The sequence below is a fragment of the Zootoca vivipara genome, chromosome 1 (assembly GCF_965207765.1).
Source record: "Zootoca vivipara chromosome 1, rZooViv2.hap1.1, whole genome shotgun sequence".
NCBI lineage: Eukaryota > Metazoa > Chordata > Lepidosauria > Squamata > Lacertidae > Zootoca > Zootoca vivipara.
In genome coordinates this window covers 115,502,885-115,513,275 of record NC_142582.1, presented here as the reverse complement: position 1 = coordinate 115,513,275, position 10,391 = coordinate 115,502,885, and positions in this window count along the sequence as shown.

Sequence of the window (10,391 nt, the reverse complement as noted above, 5' to 3'; positions counted from 1 at the left end):
TGATATGGCAGTACAGAAATAAATCAGTAATAAATTAATTAAATAAACAAATGTTTTTAATCAATAAATGTTCCAGTCAGTGGTACACTGCCTCAACTGAACAGGAACAGAGCAAGGGTCAGACCAAATCAAATGCATAAGGAGCAAGGGGAGGGGGTGAGACAGGAGAATAGTGCTTGTGGTGGTTATTCCTCCTGAAGCCCCTGGCTGTTTCCTCCTGTTGTAGGACAGAATTGTCTGAGCTCTTATGCTAGATGTGAGCGCTCCAGTTGGAGAACAGCCTTTACCAAAGGTGTCATGGATTTTGAAGAAACTCATGTGGTGTTTCACCTCTAGGGGACCAGCAAGAGTTAAGTTGCATGGGAGGTGAATAGCCAATAGGAGCTCTCCAGGCAGAAGCAGGGGTATATAGGGAGAAGCAGTCAGTCAGAAGTGGGGAGTTGATGAGTGAGGTGGAGAGGATTTGAGATAGAGAGAGGGTTAGAGAAGCTAGTGAGGTGAGCTGTGGTGCTGAATCTGAGAGAGTAATAAGAAGGGAACTTCAGTCAGGGAGGAAAAGGGGGGAACTAGTACTAAAGGTTAAGTTTAAGCAAAAGTACCTGAGTAACCGTGAAGAATTTATATGCTTGTAAGATCATTTCCTAAATAAACTTAATTGTTTGGTTTACCTTTCACCTGACTGGAATCCTATATATGTGTACCAGTACGCAGACTTACTGGTTGGTGGCAGCAAGGAAGAATACAGGCAAGGGAGGTACTGGGTCAATAGACTATGAAACGTCTGGGGGCCTTTACCGGGTAACCTCGCCACACTCGATCTCAGGACGCAAGGGAGAAACGTGCTAAGAGGAAGGCACGCTTGGTAAATCCACACTGTGATAAACTCCCGCCTGGAAACCAATGTCCCCACTGTGGAAGGACGTGTGGATCCAGAATTGGCCTCCACAGTCACTTACGGACCCATTGTTAAAATCTTGTTTATGGAAGACAATCTTACTCGGCTACAAGTGATCGCCAAAGAAGAAGCTAGTCTGCTGCCCTCAGTTGTTGTGAAGGACACTGCCCCATCGCCAGTGTTGAAAGATAAATCAACTGCCCTTTGGGTGAGGACCCCATTTTGTCCTTTGTTTTAGGCAGCAAAATGCTTGAGCTGGCCATGACTGTAGGTAAGGGTGCCAGGAAGCTTAGAATTATCAGGTCTAGGCCTCAGGAAGCTCCTGTGCATTTGAAAGATACAGAGAAGGGAGACTTTTGGCTTTATGAAATATAAATTGCAGGAGTGTTTTATTGTTTATAGAGTTTGTAGGAATGGTTGAAGCTGAGGCTCCAATACTTTGGCCACCTCATGAGAAGAGAAGACTCCCTGGAAAAGACCCTGATGTTGGGAAAGATGGGGGGCACTAGGAGAAGGGGGTGACAGAGGACGAGATGGTTGGACAGTGTTCTCGAAGCTACCAACATGAGTCTGACCAAACTGCGGGAGACAGTGCAAGACAGGAGTGCCTGGTGTGCTCTGGTCCATGGGGTCACAAAGAGTCGGACATGACTAAATGACTAAACAACAACAACAAGGAATGGTTTTAACTATATTATCAGAACAGGTCTATTCCACATGCAGAAGTCAACTGTGAACTGATAAATAATGCACTAGAAGTTGAATCTTCAGTACTTGTACTGGGGCACTCTACTGTTGAGGGCAGATTTTAAGGGATGCTGGATAGACTACAGGGTGCACATAGCTCTATCCTAGAACAGAGAGGAACAATTGGGAGACTCAGGGGGATAAACTGCTTCTAGTTTATCATTCTGATCAAGCAGTTCTTCATTTCACAGGAATGACACTTAAAACAGAGTTATAACAGAGTTCTATCCTTTGCTCTGACTCCTGTCATTTGCACACCTTCTATCTCAAAAGAGATTCTAGTTGTAACTAGAACAGAAGTAAGTTTGCCCACGGAACAAAATGTATAGAATGGAAGAAACAGAAACAAAGGGTGTGTGTGTTCCTGTTTTTATTTAGGATTGGTTTTAAAAATGCCAGAGAAGGAGCAGGCAAAAGTGGAACATGAATACACCCACCCATAGAAATTATTAGCTAAATTTACGACCATTTAATGAAGTAGGTAACATTTGTGTCTGTCTTGCGAGGAGCGATTGGTTTTTAACGTGGCTTTTGCCTAAAGTAATGTTACCGTTGATTGAAATAATGCAATTTTCATATCTAAAACGCTGAGACGGGGAAGCATGTCCATTTCAGTTGTGTTTGCTGAAACCCAATCTACAGGAAAAGATTTTATAACAGAATTGGAGCTTAAATTTCATTTGCTGATTTAATAATAAAAAAATCCCTAACAGGATGGATTTGGGGATATTTCATTAATCTTTCTTTCCTTTCAGTGAAAAGGAAATTAAGTTCAATCTAGTTCAAACTCTGCTTCACCATTCTACAATAGCCTGCCAATGTCCATTTTCTCTCTGGCAAGTTGAAACCTAATTAGTCACAGAAAATTCTTCCCTGATCCTGTCACTCCTAGGCAGGCAAAAGACTGAACTTCAGACAAAAGGCTTCCAATGCACAGTTGCTTAGTTTTGCCTCTTTGTTAATATACTTTCCTCTTTATTATTATTGGGTGTTTTTTAAAAATGCAGCATCCAGTGGCCAGATCTGGAAGCAATGAATTCACATGCAAGAGCATAATCACACACTAAGGCATCCTGCAAGTTCTATAGCCTGTGTCAATAACAAATGGCCATCACTGTTTACAACACAAGAAAGAGAAATTAAAACCTAACTTAAATATGTGAACTGGTGGCTAAATAGTGCTGTTGTGTGTGTGTTTGGAAAGAACAATTCCAGCCTCTTTTAAAACCAACTGCAGACTCTTGTGGTTATGAGCTGATGTCAGCTGGACATAGTTGAGAAGTGGGGCAGAAAACTGTAGTTCCTTGAGCCTGAGGGCTATTCCAAGCTATGCTGTCTAGCTAGCCAAAGTCAGTTCCCCCAGCCAAAATGGCATGTTGAGAAAGTGAGTTGACGGGTCCACGCTAGTTTCAGAATGCACAGGGGAAGCACTTGCTCCATTAAACACTTGGTTGGCGGCTCAGCTCAGATTTGCAATGTCAGTGCAAGGCTGCAAACAAAACGAGATCGAGTTTGTCGTTAGGCGCGAACTTAAGTCACATCTGGCATGTTCGTGATGCTCCGGTACACTACTGAACGTAGAGCCAACATCCATTAAACATTATGTTTGAGATTAGGTCAAAGCCAAATATATCAGGATATCCATTGTGCAGTTTGCCCTTTGTGTCATTGTTGGGTTGCTTGCTTTTACGGATAGTTGGAATGGGGATCATTGCATTAACCCTTTCTTCCTCCCCATGGTCCCAAGCAGAATTGTCCACACAACACCCATTGCTTGCAATGGCAACAAAAATCCCATTCAGCAGAGACTGGTGCTCATTGGAACTGGCAGGGCAAAGAAAGCAGGGAGGCCAACAGTAGATGGAGCAATTATGTCTCATTTGGCCCTGATGCCATATAAAGGTGGTGCTGATGATAACCTTAGTGTTCTGCCACAGTCTCTTAAGCTTGTTGTTGGGTGGGGAGGGAGCTGCTTATTATACGTTGTGTGAAAATGTGAATGTTTTATATGAATTTTTCTTCCCCTGTGGTATAATGTATTAATGTTTCTGTTTCTGTATGTAATCCACTTGGAGACATTTTTGGTAACGAGCAACTAGTACGTTTAACAAATTAATAAATAAAGAATACTATAAAAATTCTCTGTGGAGTTTGGGCTGCGATGGCCCTTTCACACATTCATGCAATCACTAGATGCTTCACCTACTGAGTGAAGGGCATGTGTGAGCTCACCTAATAATAATAATAATAATAATAATAATAATAATAATAATAATAATAATAAGTCTTTGAGTGTTCAGAGCACTTCACATACAGTACCTTATTGTAATCCCTGCAACAATTCTGTAAGGTTGGTGAGGATTTCTCTTATAGTGCAGATGAGGGCCTGAGACTGAGAGATTATGGTCTGCCTAAAGCCATCTAATCATGGTTGAGGTGAGATGTGAAGCTTGGGCTTCGTGATCCATAACTCTGCCTCTTTGGCCTTTGTGGGCCAAAGTACAAAGTTCTGTCCCATTCAAGTGAAATGGTTGTTGCATCCTCGAAGCCAGGGAGTTGTAGGCAAGCAACATCTGGAGGCCACCACACCGATGGGATGATATACAATACAGTATATATTCCCTGATCCTCACCTTGCCTGGCTGCTGGATCAGGAACTGTGCAGGCAAAAATGCGCTACAATTACCATTCCAAGAGCTAGATCACTGTATTCAAAGCTAAAGGTACAGTTCTGGGCATTGTCTTAGGAAACTCCATCTGCAGTATGAACAATTCTCATTATATCTATAGTGTTCTCTCTCTCTCTCTCTCTCTCTCTCTCTCTCTCTCTCTCTCTCTCTCTCTCTCTCTCTCTCTCTCTCTCTCTCACACACACACACACACACACACACACACACATTAACTGTTCTTCTATAATAATGTTCTATTCATAAGTTCTTCTGAATCACTGAATCATAGAATTGCAGAAGGGACCCTGAGAATCATCTATTGAACCAGGGGTCAGGAAACTTTTTCAGCAGGGGGCCAGTCCACTGTCCCTCAGACCTTGTGGGGGGCCAGACTATATTTTGAAAAATAAATAAATGAATGAATTCCTATGCCCCACAAATAACCAAGAGATGCATTTTAAATAAAAGCACACATTCTACTCACGTAAAAACACCAGGCAGGCCCCACAAATAACCCAGATATGATTCCTGGACCATCCTGGCTGGATTTAGAAGGCAATTGGGCCGGATCCGGCCCCCGGGCCTTAGTTTGCCTACCCATGATCTATTCCAACCCCCTGTGATGCAGGAATATGCAGCTGCCTCATATGAAAATCGAACCTGCAACCTTGGCATTATCACCACATGCCAAGCTATTTAGAGTCCAGTTTCTATCAGATGATTTTGCTGATCCCTCCTAATATTAAGGAATAAAACAGGAGCAGAGTGGGAGAATGATATCCACATGAATTCCTGCATCACTGTGCGCTGCTTGTTCTGGGTTGCTGTTCCGTTGTTTCCTCGTCGTTTTGTGTTTTCATTTGATGATGTTCATGTAAATTGCACTTGTTCTTAATTGTGGAATTTTTGTTGCTCACACTGGGACTGCTTGGGGAAGAGTGGGTTGAAAGTACAAATAATAAACAATCTATACATACATACATACATACATACATACATACATACATACATACATACATGACCCTTCCCTGCTCCCCTCAACAAAGCTGGCTAGATTACAGGGTGGGCTCAACATCTGAATGGTTCAGAATACTGTTGAAACCATGGCAAGTTGTAGTACTGATTTAACTTCACATGGTCTTCTGGGAAGTGTGGCCATCTGGGTGCATGGTGAATCCATTTACACAACCACTTACTAAGATATATTAAAACTGGACTTTTATGTTAATACCATACATACTAAGACTCAAAAAACTGAGCCCAGACTGAGAAAGGGATCATTTGAATTAGCCTCTAAAACCCAGAGTTGTAACAGCACTTATAAGATCTTCTAAATTACTGTACACATCTAGACTGAGACAAGATGTATCCTTCAGTATGTGAAATGATCACCCCCTTGGCCGTCATAAGCATTTTCCACTTAGGAGACATCACCATTAATAAACTCTATTGCAAAGAGTTGACTTAGCATTTTCCCTCTTCTCTCTTCTAAAGACTTTGCATGTCTAGCATAGACTAACAGGCAGAACCAGAGCAACAAATTAGATGGGGCAATGACCTTGTTGATTTGTCATTTTCTATTTATTTCGCATGGAGTGTAGGCACTTGGGAGATTTCTGCTCCTTTGGAAATCCTAGACTTTCACTGTAAACAACTTTCAGATGAGATGGTTCTGCTCTATTTAGGCAGAAAGTCCCTTGCCCGCAATGTGACCCCGCACCCTGCCCCGGGCAAAGAATTGTGCAGTAACACCAGTACTTTCTGGAATTCAGCTGCTAAATATAACTCTGGGGAGGGAACAGGATCCGGATTAGCTCCGTCTTTGGGGGACTGATCTAGAGTCTGAAGAAGCAAACATTTTCTAAGGCCTCTTCTGCAAGGAAAGGAGGGTGGAAAATGTAATCTTTGTCTTCTCCACTGGTTTTGATGGTGTGTTACTGAAAGCTAGTCCGTCACAGATGCAAATCCAACCACTTATCCATCAGATCAACAACTGTTTTTGTATGAACACGTGAATATACAATTGCACATGAACAAAGGCAGGAGTGGCCAAGAAGGTTTCTTGGTCTTTTAATTAGATGCACTACTCCTGTTGTGAAACGAACTCATTGTAAAACTGGGTGTACAGATTCTCAACACAGTGCAGTCTGAATAGGCAAGATCTACCTGTGGGACCCGGGTGGCGCTGTGGTCTAAAACACAGAGCCTAGGGCTTGCCAATCAGAAGGTCGGCGGTTTGAATTCCCCATGACGGGGTGAGCTCCCGTTGCTCGGTCCCTGCTCTTGCCAACCTAGCAGTTCAAAAGCACATCAAAGTGCAAGTAGATACAAAAAGGTACCGCTCTGGCAGGAAGGTAAACGGAATTTCCGTGCGCTGCTCTGATTCGCCAGAAGCGGCTTAGTCATGCTGGCCACATGACCTGGAAGCTGTACGCCAGCTCCCTTGGCCAGTAAAGCGAGATGAGCGCCACAACCCCAGAGTCATCCGTGACTGGACCTAACAGTCAGGAGTCCCTTTACCTTTACCTGTGGGTGATGCTAGGTGGCTGGTGCCCCAGCTACCTGGATCAGTTTTGCAAAATTAAAAAGCATGCAGCCTGCTTAAAAGAGGAGCTGGAGGAGCAAAGGCAGATCGCTAAATCAGCTTTTGATAGTGTAAATCTATGATTCTAAGTCCTACCCTCCAGAGTAGAGGGGGAAAACCAGGCTTACTCCATCTTCCATGTGACATATTTTTGATCTCATTGCGTCTTTGGGGGAAAGGTTGCAGAAGTTGGGACTTACTAGATTAGAGAAAACGTGAGTAAAAGCTGGCATGGCAGAAATTCGTAAAATTATACACTAGAACAAGCAATGAAGCTGATTGTTGGAGGATTTGGGACAGAGAAAAGAAGGTGCTTCTTCATGCAGTGCATAGTTAAGCCTTGCAATTCTGCAGGAGGCAGTGATGGTGATGGTCACCAGCTTGGAGAGCTTTAAAAGAGGATTGGACAGATTCAAGGAGGAGGAGATGACAGCTGAAGGCTACCTCCACAGTCTGCCTCCATGTTCAGTGGGAAGCTTGTGAATAACAGTTCCTGGAGACTGCAAGAGAGGAGAGTGCTGGTGGGCTCAGGTCCTGCTTGGAGGTTTCTGACAGGCATCTTGTTGGCCACTGTGAGAACAGGGTGCTGAACCAGTTGGTTCCTTCTTATGTGCTTATGAGAGCACCCCTCCTTGCAAAGCCATCATCAACCAGTTCTCTGGACACCTCTCTGCAATTGTCACTTGCCAAAAATCCATGGGTGTACACTTTTCACATGCAAAGGATTGCACATGAAAGAAGGAACGCCAAATGTACAATGCAACGTCAGATCTGGCCCAAAGCAAACTCCTTTGATACAAACATTTCCATATGCTCCACTGGCACTTTTACAGTGCAAAACTGTTGACACGGGGGAAATAATAAAACATGTCAGATATATTAGGTACGTTGAAACAAACAGAACGTTCATTACGTTCCTCATCAGCTTCTGCAAAATAGCATTTTAAACTTCATGTCATGTCAGTGTTTTTCCTCTGTGCAACCACCCCCCCCCAATGCCTATTAGCATGCATTTTATTGTGAGAGGTATTAGCATGCCAGCTTCCCCCTCCATTTGATTATAGTTGATAGCAATCAAGGTAATTTTACTGCCAATAACAATGATGCCAGAAATAACATAATTTAATAGCGTGTGGTTTAGGTTTTGTTTATAACTTTTCTCTACACTGTATGCAATGAGCACATAAATTGCTAATATCTAATGCCCTGGACTCATTTTTAACACATGTTGACATTACTTGAGCACAATCTGATGGAACTTGTTCTTGCTTACAATCAGGCCGTGAAACAAATTGTTTCATTTCTCTCATTTTTTAAAAAAAACCAAAAAAACAACAACCCCAGACCCAGCCATCTTATTATAACATGCCATTCTGAAAATGGATCAGTTGATCTTTCCAGCAAGTGGAGGGGAATCCAGGCTGTGTTTCTAAAGGCTAATCATGGACAAGTAGCTTACAACCAGTTAACTAGAACGGGAAACCAGGCCAAGATATTCCTGAAAAATAAGCTATCTTCATTCATGCTTCACACTTGAGCTAAGGGTCAAAGTAGTTGATACATGAAAGGCAAAATCACATGTTATTTTTCCGTTTCCCCTCCCCTATAAATTGAAGCATGGGTGCTTTGACCAGGATTCGGCCCTTGGAGTCCAGGAAGAATGGGTTAACACTCTCCCTTCATTCCATGAAAATCTCCCCCTTGAAACTGCTATTTGTCCCTAGACGTGAGTTGCCATTGCCATTTCGGGATGGGGATTTTTGTTGGGATCACGGCACAAGGGGAAAGGTTACTCCCCACACACCACAGATCCAATCCTGATGCTGCACTCTGACTCCGTCCTGATACAACAACAACAACAACAACAACAACAACATGAAATGCAATCCCACATTTCTTGTATGAGGACACACTCTCTCTCTCTTTATTAAATTTTCTGTTTTGCAATTTAAAATACTTAAAATTTAAACATCCTTAAAATATCCTTAAAATATCAATGACTTCCCTTCTTCTCTTTCCATGGTTCATTTTGCATGTTATAAATCCCTGCATATTTTACAAAAACAAAACCATTATTGCATCCATGAAAACTTATTTACACTGTTGAATTTATCTTAACGCTGCCAACGTTTTCAGGTGTACACAGTTATTTCCCATATATTCAATAAACGTTTTCCAATCTTCTCTAAACGTATGTTCTTCCTGCTCTCTTATTCTATATGTTAAGTCTGCAAGCTGCGCATGTTCTGGCAACTCAAGTTGCCATTCTTCTTTAGTTGGGACCTTGCTCGTTTTCCATTGGGGGTTAATAAATCAGGGCAGAACTTTAGGGCACATATCCAGGGCCCCACACCGAAGAATAAACAGGTGGGACCCAAATGCAGCAGGGGAATAGGGGGTCTCCTAACAACTCTAACCACTCTTAACAAACTGCAACTTCCAAGGATCCTTTGGGGAAAGCCATGACTGTTTGCAGCAGTAACACAGTGCTTTAAATCTCAGGTGTAGACGTTGCTTCTGTTTGCCTGCATATCCTCCATAGACTTGGAAGGGTCCTCAAAAATCATCTAGTCCAAACCCTTGCCGATGCAAGAAATCCACTCCTGCAGCCTCCTTGATTGGTGGCCATCCAGCTTCTGCTTACCAACCTCTCATGAAGGAGAGTCCATCATCTTCTATCTCTTAGCTTTATATCCAGAGGCTACTGCCTAGTTAAGACCAAGGGAAAACCCCCACAAATAAATCAGCCTTTTCGACTCACTCTTCAGTGAGTTGCCTCGCTCCTTTAATAGACTCTGGTTTAAAGACAAAAAGAATTGTGTAGTTATTTCCAGGATTATTAAATTACATTTCTAATATACTTCCTGGGTATTAGTAGAGTTTAGAACTGAATTCATCCCAACCATGCTCTGGTTACGTCTAATGAGGATAATTATTACAGGGCTTAACTATAATTCTCTATTGATTCTCTTGCACATGAAACGCTTCTGTTGGCAACCAAGGCTGGAACGTTGCAACAAAAGGCATCTTTAACTTGTGTAAATATTGTTAGTTTGAGGTCTCACCCTAAACCTGCTCACAGACGGAGAGCCAGTTCCTCCCGTGAGCCAAAATGATACGGGGATGGGAATGGATAGCGACATATAAAGCGGGAGGTGGGGGGTAGGGCAGGAATGAAAAGTTGGACAAAAAAAATGCAGCTAATTCCATCCTGTCAGCAGTGGATATTAAAGATTATGAGCTGGCACACTCAGTTATGTGTAAATCACAATAGCGGCACTGTTAAAATTTGATTTGATTTTACAGAGGCAGGTAGGATTCAGAATACAGGCTTGGTATGATCTGCTGTAACTGATTCTTGCCCACTGCGATCAGATTAAATTTCTATATCACACTCCATCCAAGGAGCACAGGGAAGTTTACAATATAAAAAACACAAGAATTCATACCATTATAACAAACAAAAACAGAAATCCACCTCCCCCCAGTTTAAAGG